This window comes from Alligator sinensis, unplaced genomic scaffold, assembly GCF_000455745.1.
Source record: "Alligator sinensis unplaced genomic scaffold, ASM45574v1 scaffold928_1, whole genome shotgun sequence".
NCBI classification, from domain to species: Eukaryota; Metazoa; Chordata; order Crocodylia; family Alligatoridae; genus Alligator; species Alligator sinensis.
In genome coordinates, this window is record NW_005842229.1 from 1233334 (window position 1) to 1243003 (window position 9670).

The 9670-nt window shown below is 43.6% G+C and overlaps 1 long non-coding RNA gene across 2 annotated transcripts in view; it reads right to left on the minus strand.

Annotated features, from left to right (window-relative positions):
* The window catches only part of LOC102372567, an 83873-nt gene that overhangs the window by 51072 nt on the left and 23131 nt on the right, over positions 1-9670 (minus strand). For both annotated transcript variants that reach the window (XR_324271.1, XR_324270.1), the window contains exon 3: positions 7686-7830. This is a non-coding gene — a long non-coding RNA (uncharacterized LOC102372567). The remainder of the gene's footprint in view (positions 1-7685; positions 7831-9670) is intronic.

The window sequence follows — 9670 nt, forward strand, 5'->3', positions numbered from 1 at the left end:
CCCCCCCCCCCCCCGCCCCCCCACGCTTACCTGAGCTCCCCCCGCGGGGCCAGCCACATGGTCCCAGGCCAGAAGGCAGGGGCAGGGCCAGGCAGGCTCTGCTGTTGTGGGAGCCCACTGGGCTTCCCCTGGGTCCTACTGCCCTTGGTTCCTGTCATTTTTGTCAAGAACCAAAAGCAGATAAATATTAACTTTCTAAATTTTTTTAGGGGCCCCGCGGGCTGGATAGAATGGCCTCATGGGCTGGATCCAGCCTGCAGGATGTATTTTGCCCATCCCTGATCTAATCCATTCAGGCTCAGGTTTTTAGAATGTCTGTCCCTAGCCAAGGTGAGCTAGGCTGGCTTGAAGAAGAAAAGAAGCTGCTAGAGGCTGCTGGAGAGTGAATTCTCCATCAAGGGAGAAGGAATTTGCAGATAGCGAAAGGGGAAGCTCAGGAGCAACGGAGCCCCTTACAATGCTCTCAAGCAACTCCCTGTGGCACAGTGAACCGAAGGAGTGGCTTATAGGACTCTGGTGTGGGCCCCACTCTCCAGCCCATTGCTGAAGAGCAGGTATAGGGATGCAGGCTCCCGGAACTACCTGTTGGGAAGCCCCATGTCCCAGACTGCCTTGGTATGGGTGAAGCCTCCCCTAAGAGGGTGCCACTATAGATTTGCTTTGTAGTTAACAGTGTTTTGAAATTATATTTAGCATTTTCTTTTGTTTTGTTTTTAATCTTTGTAATACATTTGGGTTTTTGTGTTTATACTGCTTGTGAGGAGGGGTTTTATGCAGGGCACCTCAGCAAATTTAGTATTCCCAGATTTCTGGGTAGGGCCTCAAACCATTGGTATAATTTATGGGGTACCCTGAAATGTGAATCCGGCCTTTCTTGCTGCCAACCAGTACCCAATAGAAAGGTTAGATATGTATTTGTGAAATACCAATTTATTATACATAGGATACATGTGTGAGACACAGATCTCACCTATATGTGAGATGCATAATATATCCAATTAAGTGAGCTCATGCTCACAAAAGCTTATGTTATATATCTGATTTAGTCTATAAGGTACATATCTTCCTGGCCTTATACAAAGTTATAACATTTGGAAGGGGAAAAAATGAAAATTCCCCAGTCTTTATTCTTTCCAACTTTTAAACCACTCCCCAATTAAGCATATGCTCAAATTCATTCCTATTCGGAATAGCACCTACCACTGGTCTTCCATGAAACTTAAGTTTAAGTGTTTCCCTGAATAGGAGCTGTCTATAGAGCCAAGGCTTGTATCAGGTAAGAAATTAAAACAGAGGTGATACATGGCAGGGTGCAAAACTCCCTGGTAAATCAGGGGTCAACTGTGGGTCCAACCCCAGTCCACCTTACTCAAATGATTCAGATGAGTTAAGTGTCCACTGAGGAGACAGATGAAAGAGAGGAAGCCTTTGAGGATGTCAGGATGCATTTTACTAGGATTCAGTTGAACCCACAGCTGGGGACATTTCAGTATATTCATTTTGCCTAAGCTGTTCCTGAAGCTGAGCATCTTGCCTACAAGCCTTTTAACCCAAACACAATATTTGTTCATTCACTTGACAGCACAATGCAATGAGGCTGGTGTCAAAAACGTTTGACACCACCAGAAGCTTTATGGTACCAGTTAATTTTTCTGCCAACTACTGCCAGCTATCAGTCATTAGCTTTGATTCCAGAAATGGGAAGGAAAATTCAAGCCCATGATTTGCAACATCTTAGACAGAAGTAAACAGCTACTCTCTTGCCTTTGACTGTATCATGAATGTATGAAAGATGTGATGTGGCATCATCATACCAGACTAAGGTATAGGAAACAGGGCCTATAAGCAATCCTGTAATACCATACCAACCAAATCTGAGGGCAACAAGGATCCAGTCCTGCTCCCATTGAAGTCAAAGTTATTTTTGTAATTGCTTCTGTTGGGAGCTGAACTGAATTCAAAGTATACAGAAGAGTTTATAGGATTAATATTCAGTACTAAGGAGACCACAGAGGAAAATGATGGACCATCTTCAACAGGTTCAGATTTGGGGTTCACTTCAGCATTTGAAGGATCAGGTTGCTATCCAAAAGATTCAGGCTGTCTGAGAGCCACACACATCTGCACAACTGGACTGCAATTCTCCAGAGAAACTCTTTCTCATGAAATTTCCAGCCCTCCCATTTCCAACTTGGCGAGAAGTAACATGAGAGCAGCCTCCCTTGTGGTATTTTGGTATTTCTGATCCCCACCAGCAAAACAAAGGGGAAAGATGGATTTGAATACATTAACTGAATTTATTTTCATTTTTCTGAACATACGATTAGCCATATTTCTGAGCACAACAGCAGCATGGTGCCACAGCTGTGGGCTTAAGCCATGAACATAAATACAGGCAATGAGCAAAAAAAAATCATATTCCCAACCCCCCAAGTTCCTCTCCAATGGCTTAGTCCTTTCCTGTTTCCTAAAAAAAACCTGCTGTAGAAAACTCTTCCTATGAGATAACTAATAATGGATATTATTGGCACCTAATGAGAAATTGTCCACTATTATACCACCAGCAATATAGCTCCATCAGCAATTGCTGGGAACCCTGATGTGGACAGGGCTCAAACAGGCCTTGAAATTTTAAGTATTAAATCAAGTCTAGACAACAGAATGGTAAAAAATGCAGGTGACCTCTAGACATTCCTGCCACCAACGGAGTTGCATGGTTGGAGATTGCCCAAAAAAAAGTCTAGGGTAGACACCGCTTAAGAGGAGGTTAAATACATTCCACTTGGCTGGCAAGGAGGGAAAAAGCTACAATTGGGGAAAGGAAAGAGAGAGAGCATATATTTATATCCAGCAGCTCCTGGAACGAAAGGCAGTATTTTTACCCACAGACTGATTCCTGAAGAGGCCCACAGTGTCAAAAATAGGATAATTTTATAATAATAGCTCATATTCTTCTCTCACATTTTTTTTCCATAATGCTAAAAGCAAATCACTCCATCAGCAGTTGGCTATCACCAAATGTCCCTCAGTTTTCCCCTTTGGGAGTAGCAAGTAAAGGGCACTCAGCTCATAACTTATTTTTTTGCAACCAACAAAATTCTTATAAAAAAAAGAAATAAACCTCGAGTTTAATGGCCGTCAACCATTCCCAGCACAGCTGTTGTGATCAAGAGACCTAAAAAATACCCCTGCGTGACCACAGAGCTGATTTTCTAGTATTAAATGACTGTGGCATGATCCCAGATACAGAACAAACCTCCTTTAGGTTGGTTCTTTGTTTGTAACTAATCCGCCCAAGTTGTAAGATCTGCTTCTTTGCTCCATATGAACAAGGGAACTCCCAAGCTAAAACTCCCTTCTACCCAATCCCAGAATTTGAACCCAGCTGTACAACTCGGCTATCTCGTACCAAGTTGCAAGTACATTCTCTCTCTCTCTCTGCCATGTGGTCCTTACAACAGACATTCCAAGAAAGCTGATATTAAAAATGGGTTGTACTTATTACTGCTGTCTCCAGCTTCTATTTTCACCACTTCTCCTGGTCAGCTACTTTTCCCTGATCTCATACTGATCGCAGTCAGTGATGCACTGGTAGTACGACATACTAGACTGCTTCAACCAGAGGGACAAGCATGTTCCTTTTTCTCCCCAGCTTCCTTCCAGAAGAGGTCTCCCCTCCCAGAGAGTACCACAGTGATCTTGCCTCAAAACTAATTTAAAATTTAACGGTTTCAGTAAAATCAAGACTAGTTGAAAACAGAGAAAATATGGTTAGAACAAGGGTGCTCAACCTCCACTCTGCACGCCAAGTGAGGCTTGAAGAGCCATTGCACCTGGCCCATTGAGGGCCCCACAGGTCTGGAAATTTGGTGGCAGGGAAGTGATGTCCATTAATACAGCCACCCTCCCACCTACCAAATTCCCAAACCCAAATACCTTTGTGGCCAGTTGGAGCCAAGCTATGTCCCCTTCCCCTGCCAGACCCCCACCCCCCACCCCCCCAACACACACACTTCTAGATCAGGGATGTACCTCTCCTCCTTCCCTTTCCACAGTGCCAGGTTGGGGTCCGGCCATGCCCTCTTCTTCTCCATGGGGCCAGGTTGGCCCAGGCCATGCACCTCTCCCCTGGCAGGGCTGGGCCTCGTGCCCTTCCCTCTCTGCAGAGCCAAGCACATCCACTTCCCTCTCCACAGGGCCAAGTCAAGCTCCTTTCCCCTGCAGGACTAACCTGTCCCTGCCCACCTATGCACATGCAGATTCTGCCTGCCATGCCCACCTGGGTGCTAGATCAGGAACACTGGCTGGATCTGGCCTGCAGACAGACTGGGCACTGCCAATCCAACCCATCAGGCAAAAAGGTTGGGCACCCCTAAACTAGAACAACATAAAAGGGCTGCCTACCGCATCTGAATTGGTAAATCAACAGAAACCCTAAGGTACTTTTAATTCAGGTTAACATAATAGAAAATTCTTTGGCATATAAAGAATGTGTCCTGTATAGTCAACATGTCCTTGCTTCCTCTGCCCCCTCCCCTTGAGCATCCTGTCAGCAAAACAGTCTCTCCTCTCTAAAAAGCTGTCAGCTCTCTGATTGGAATAATTATATTCTTAATGTATACCTCCCTTGCAGTTTCAAAAACTTCTTCACTTCCTCTCCTAAACTGTCACATAAGGTTATTAGGCATTAACAGCTTGTTGTGTTAAGCAGCTACTATGCGCTACCTTCAAAGCAGCTGCATTTCAGAATTGGGTGAAATGATTACAATTCATATAGAGTGTACAGGGTTTGGGGCTTTTTTTTTTTTTTAGGATTAAAGGTGTAATGTAAACCCAAGTAGGCTTTAATTAGGCAGCTATCTATAAACAGCTCCTACAGAAAGCATGAATTTAAAGCTGTCTACCTAAAGACTATGGAATTGGGGGTGCCTGTTTTTGATCACACACCAAAGCCATATGAAGAAACACTACAACCTGAAAGAAAGGGAGAGAGGGTGAAAATGGAAAGGGGGTGGAATATTCAATCACCAGGCAGACATTAAAAGGGAGAAGCCTTTTCACAACTAGCATAATGGTTTTCCATGTTAAAACTATGGTTACATACGCATTTTACAGGATAGTTGGTTGATTTCTTAGCTTACGGTCTCATTTCAAAGCATCCCTAAAGTGAAAATTTTGTTAAACTGGGAATAAAGAGAACAGAATGTTTCTCTCATTAACAATTCCAAATATTGCCAGTGAGATGTCAAAATTATCATTTATTTGTATTTACTCGTTTTTTCCAGGATGTCTTACCAAAAAGAAGTGTTTCTGGAAATGACATTGTAAAAGCCCGCACCAAGGGAACAAGAGTCTTGATTGGCTGGTGCTCTGAAAAGAGTCAGAAATTCCACCTGAATTCAACTTGTGACGGATTGCACCTGAGCAAAGCACTGGCAATTCATAACACTTCTCAGTTTGTAAATCAGTAAGTTATTATTACTGTATTACATCAGCATCTAAGAACAGCATCCTTGCTACATCCTTTAGTGTTTTATGAATATTCTCCACAAGTGAAGGTCCATTATTTTCTGTCAGTACCCACCTTTTATAAACAGGTCAGAGGGAAGGTGAAGGGTAAGACTGAGTAATATATGCATCCTTCACCTATTATGAATTACGTTCACATTAACTTGGATCCACACAAAAGGAGTTCAGCATACTCTTTGTGACAGTTAGTTCAGGTTCAAATCACAACATTGGTACTCTGCAATTTGGCACAGCTGGGAGTGTCTTCCCATAGGTAGAACAGCTGGAGATGTCGCCAGTCAGGACTTAGGCAGAGCTGCATATCAAAAGTTTATGTAAGCACCCATCCTCCTTCTAGGCCTCATTGTAGCCAGAGCTGCTAATCTCCCAGTCTCTTAAATAAGGGGGGGAGAGGGGGATGACAAAACAAGATAGCCAGCCAGTGTGACTCTACTGCAAAGTTTATAGGAACAGCCAAATCTTGAGATCATTTGAAGGAGTCCCTGGGTATCGACTGGATCATTTTCACACTCTAAGTAGAAAGCAATCAGCTAATTTTGCAGGTTTCCTCCTTTCATCCTTATACATACCAGGTTTTCCTATCAATTGTTTTCTCAGTGTTTTTCAGTAAAATGGATTTGATTTCTGCATTATATAGTCATATGACTTGTGTGCATCGTTTTTTAGCTAAGTTGTTTAATCAATCCCCTTTGGTGACTTTCTATCGAATAGAGGTTTTAATACATATATGGGAAACAATAATCAAATAATGTATGTATTTATGATTACATACAAAAATGACTTTATCCATTGCCAAGCTGCAGCTGATGTAAGAGTGGAAACTCCCAAAGACCAAAATGAAAATTGATTTTCAGGGGCGGTGGAGGGAGGGGGTCAAATAAAAATATTTCCCTTTGATTCATATAAGACCTTGAGCATCAGCTTAAGCTGTCTTTTCTTTCCCTTGCCCCTTTTTTCCTTTTAGTCCAATTCCCCTTAGACACACAGAGGCCACTGTTGTATCCTTCTACCTCTGCCCATATGTTTAGACTTCTATTAATGATGCTTAAGGGACAAGCTGGAAAGGAAACGTTCCAAAAGTAGTGGAGCCAGAACCTCCCCTTTCTCCGTAGCCAAATGCATCATTTCTGCCAACACATCTGCTCCCCACCAAGCCAGCAGACTGTCAAGGTCATCCATGAACCTGCATATATGCTAAATGGCAGTAAAACATGCCATGGGAGAGAACAGCAGCAAGGACAAAGCTCCCCCTCATTTGGTTAAACACCATGAGGATGCCATCTCAAAGACACTGCATGCCAGGAGGTGAATGGCCCCCAGAAGATGGAGGTGAGCTTCCTGCTTTGCAAAGAAACCGTTTCAAAAACATACAAATTCTTATGGCATATGGGCTCCTGAAGTATTGAAATGCAGCACACATGTACCACAGAGATTTATTACAAAGGGCAGTGAATAAGAAGAGATAGCATTTTCTATTCATAAGCCATCTCTTATTACTGTACTATCAAGCAGACATTTCCTTGGAGGATTTGATAAAGAGGTGACATGCCTGACAGGTTGGGGAAACTAAACAGGTTCTCAGAAACTGAGCACATCCATACGTGAGGTCCCAGTGACTTTACCGATGGGGTAGCCTCCATAATCTAGTGTCCTCTTAAATGCAGGACAGCTCTTTCAAGCTTATGACCCACAGCCCAAAGCCTTGCTTCCATGTTAAGGATGACTTTACTCAGGCAAAACCCGCACTAAAAATACAAAATAATAAATGGCACTTTAGGAGTGGAGGAAGGGGGATGGAAAGGAAGTAGGCATTTAGTGGTCAGATTTATGGCAATATGAAACGTGTCAGCTAAAGATGTTTAGGGTGGGCTAATAGAGTAGAGTTACAGTTTCCAATAATAGGGCAAGTTAAATAGACACGCTCTCCTATCCTGAGGAGACGGAGGTCAGGCCTGAAAGCTTTGAACATGAATGCCTCTCCCCTTTCACATGTGGCATTGTAACAGTAGCAGACAGATGCTACACAAAGACAGACACACCTGATTAACCATGAATACAACAGCTGTCGTTCCCCCGCCACCACTGCTACCCACACCCTGGTTGTTTCCGTTTTGTTTTTCGCTTTCATTCTGCTTTCATGAGGAAATTAAACCTACCATTAAAATCCAAGTTAGTAGGAGGGTGTCAGCATTGTGCGCCTTTGTTTCTCTCCTCACAGACGTGTAATAGGTACCTTCTGATTTGTCCTTTCATCTGAGGCAGGGACGAGGCCTACCACAGAGAGCTCCGGCAATGCAAAACCTGAAGCATGAAAATAAGAGAGCAGTGGGTAGAGGCTACAATGAAGTCAAACGAGGAGAAAAAACAAAGTTTACAGAGGGCAGCACATTTCTCAGGCACAGAGGAGCACCTGGATTTCATAACAGTGTCCCTCTTTCCTACAGCCAGAAATGCCTGTTTAAAACAACCCCACTTTTATTATCATTACTATAATTTATTTGCTCAGGGCAAGCTCAGCTCTCATGCAGCATCTGGTTTTCAGTGGGGTCCTGCTAGTTACCCGATTTGCAAATGAGCTCTTGATTGTTCTGCCGGGGGAGCAGTAGCGGGAATAGGGAAAGCACCCTTTTTAACGGGTGTTTGGCCCCCCAGAATTGTAAGGGGAATACAGTTACCCATTTGTATCCTATTGGGAGGAGATCTGCCAGGCCGGGTAATGGATGGTGTACCATTAACATAGCTAACCCTGGCTTACACATACTTCTAGCAGAGTTCCTCTAGTTCACCGATTTAGGTAGAGATATAGTCTAGAAGCAGGGTTGGGCGTCTTCTGTGGACACGCTGGACATTAGCCAGGGACAACAGAACTGGAGGCATTTCCAGACCTAAGTAGCAATCAACAGCAGCTTCTATTGAGGGAGTAGGGTCAGCTGTATGACTGGGAGTTGGAGAGGCATAACACAGCAGCTTCATAGTCACAGCAGCCGTGGCGCACAGGACAGCGCCAGCTCCTGTGCTGCAGCAACAGTACAGATAGTGCAGCTGCGGCATCAGCTATTTTTGTGGGGCCCCCCACTCTGCACCAAAGGCAGTGCCAAAAAAGGCTGCTCTCTAAGCTGCTCCACTCCCAGTTATGCTAGCAGGGAGTTAGAAAGCAGCAAAATATATTCTGATCAAGGAAACAAAATATCAAGGGCTGACCCTGTCTAAAAGTAATTAGATTTCAAAGCATCCTGAATCTAAGAACTCATTTCAGATTACGGCCCTAATCCTTCAATTGTGCATGAATGGGACTCCACGTGAGCACAGCAGTCCACAGATCGCAGGACCAGCGCTCAAGTATCCCAAAATGCTGCCCTCTCTGGGAGTGAAAGGAGCAAGCTAACACACAGCCTCTAACAGCGCTACATAACTTTTCCAAACAGGAAATGCGTAATACTAATTGCATCATAAACTACAAGGCTTTTCCTAATCCTGTTTTAAAAGGAAAGCCAAATAGCATTAGTTAACCCCATTTGGAATTCAATAGGAATAGGCCTGAATTACTTTCTAGAAGCTAAACACCCCAACGCCTAAAGAAAGTTCATGGCACAGACTCAATTCAAAAGTTTATCTAGCACCTAATCCTGGAGAAAAGTAACTAGGGAAAAAGTTGGTTATGCGTAAACCTGCACTTTTTTAAGCTGTACAGATTGGTGCCTCCTGGGAGTTGTAGTTATGCCCATCATTTCCTGTGAGCTGGCCAGACTACATCCTCCATGCTGCAGTCTTCCCTCTTGCTCAATTGCCTGAGTGCATGATGGAACATGCAGTCTGGCTGGGGAACACATTGCATAGAAGGAAATGGGAGCATGTGGAACTCAAACAATTCCCAGAAGGCAGTGCAGCTGCCTTTCAGAATTCAAACATTTAGGTTTTCGGGTGTTTAGTACTTTGACAGTAAATCAAAGAAAGCTGACACTTTTTGTAAAGTGTTTAATCAAAAAAACCTCCAACAAATAATTTTAGCCAGATTTCTTGACAGCAAGATCATGATCAGTCATGATCTTGAAGCAGTGACTTACAGTGCACTGCCTTTACAAAACTTTAGCTCATCTATGTTCATGGCTCACTCAGAACCCTTCAGTGGTTCAAGTTTTCA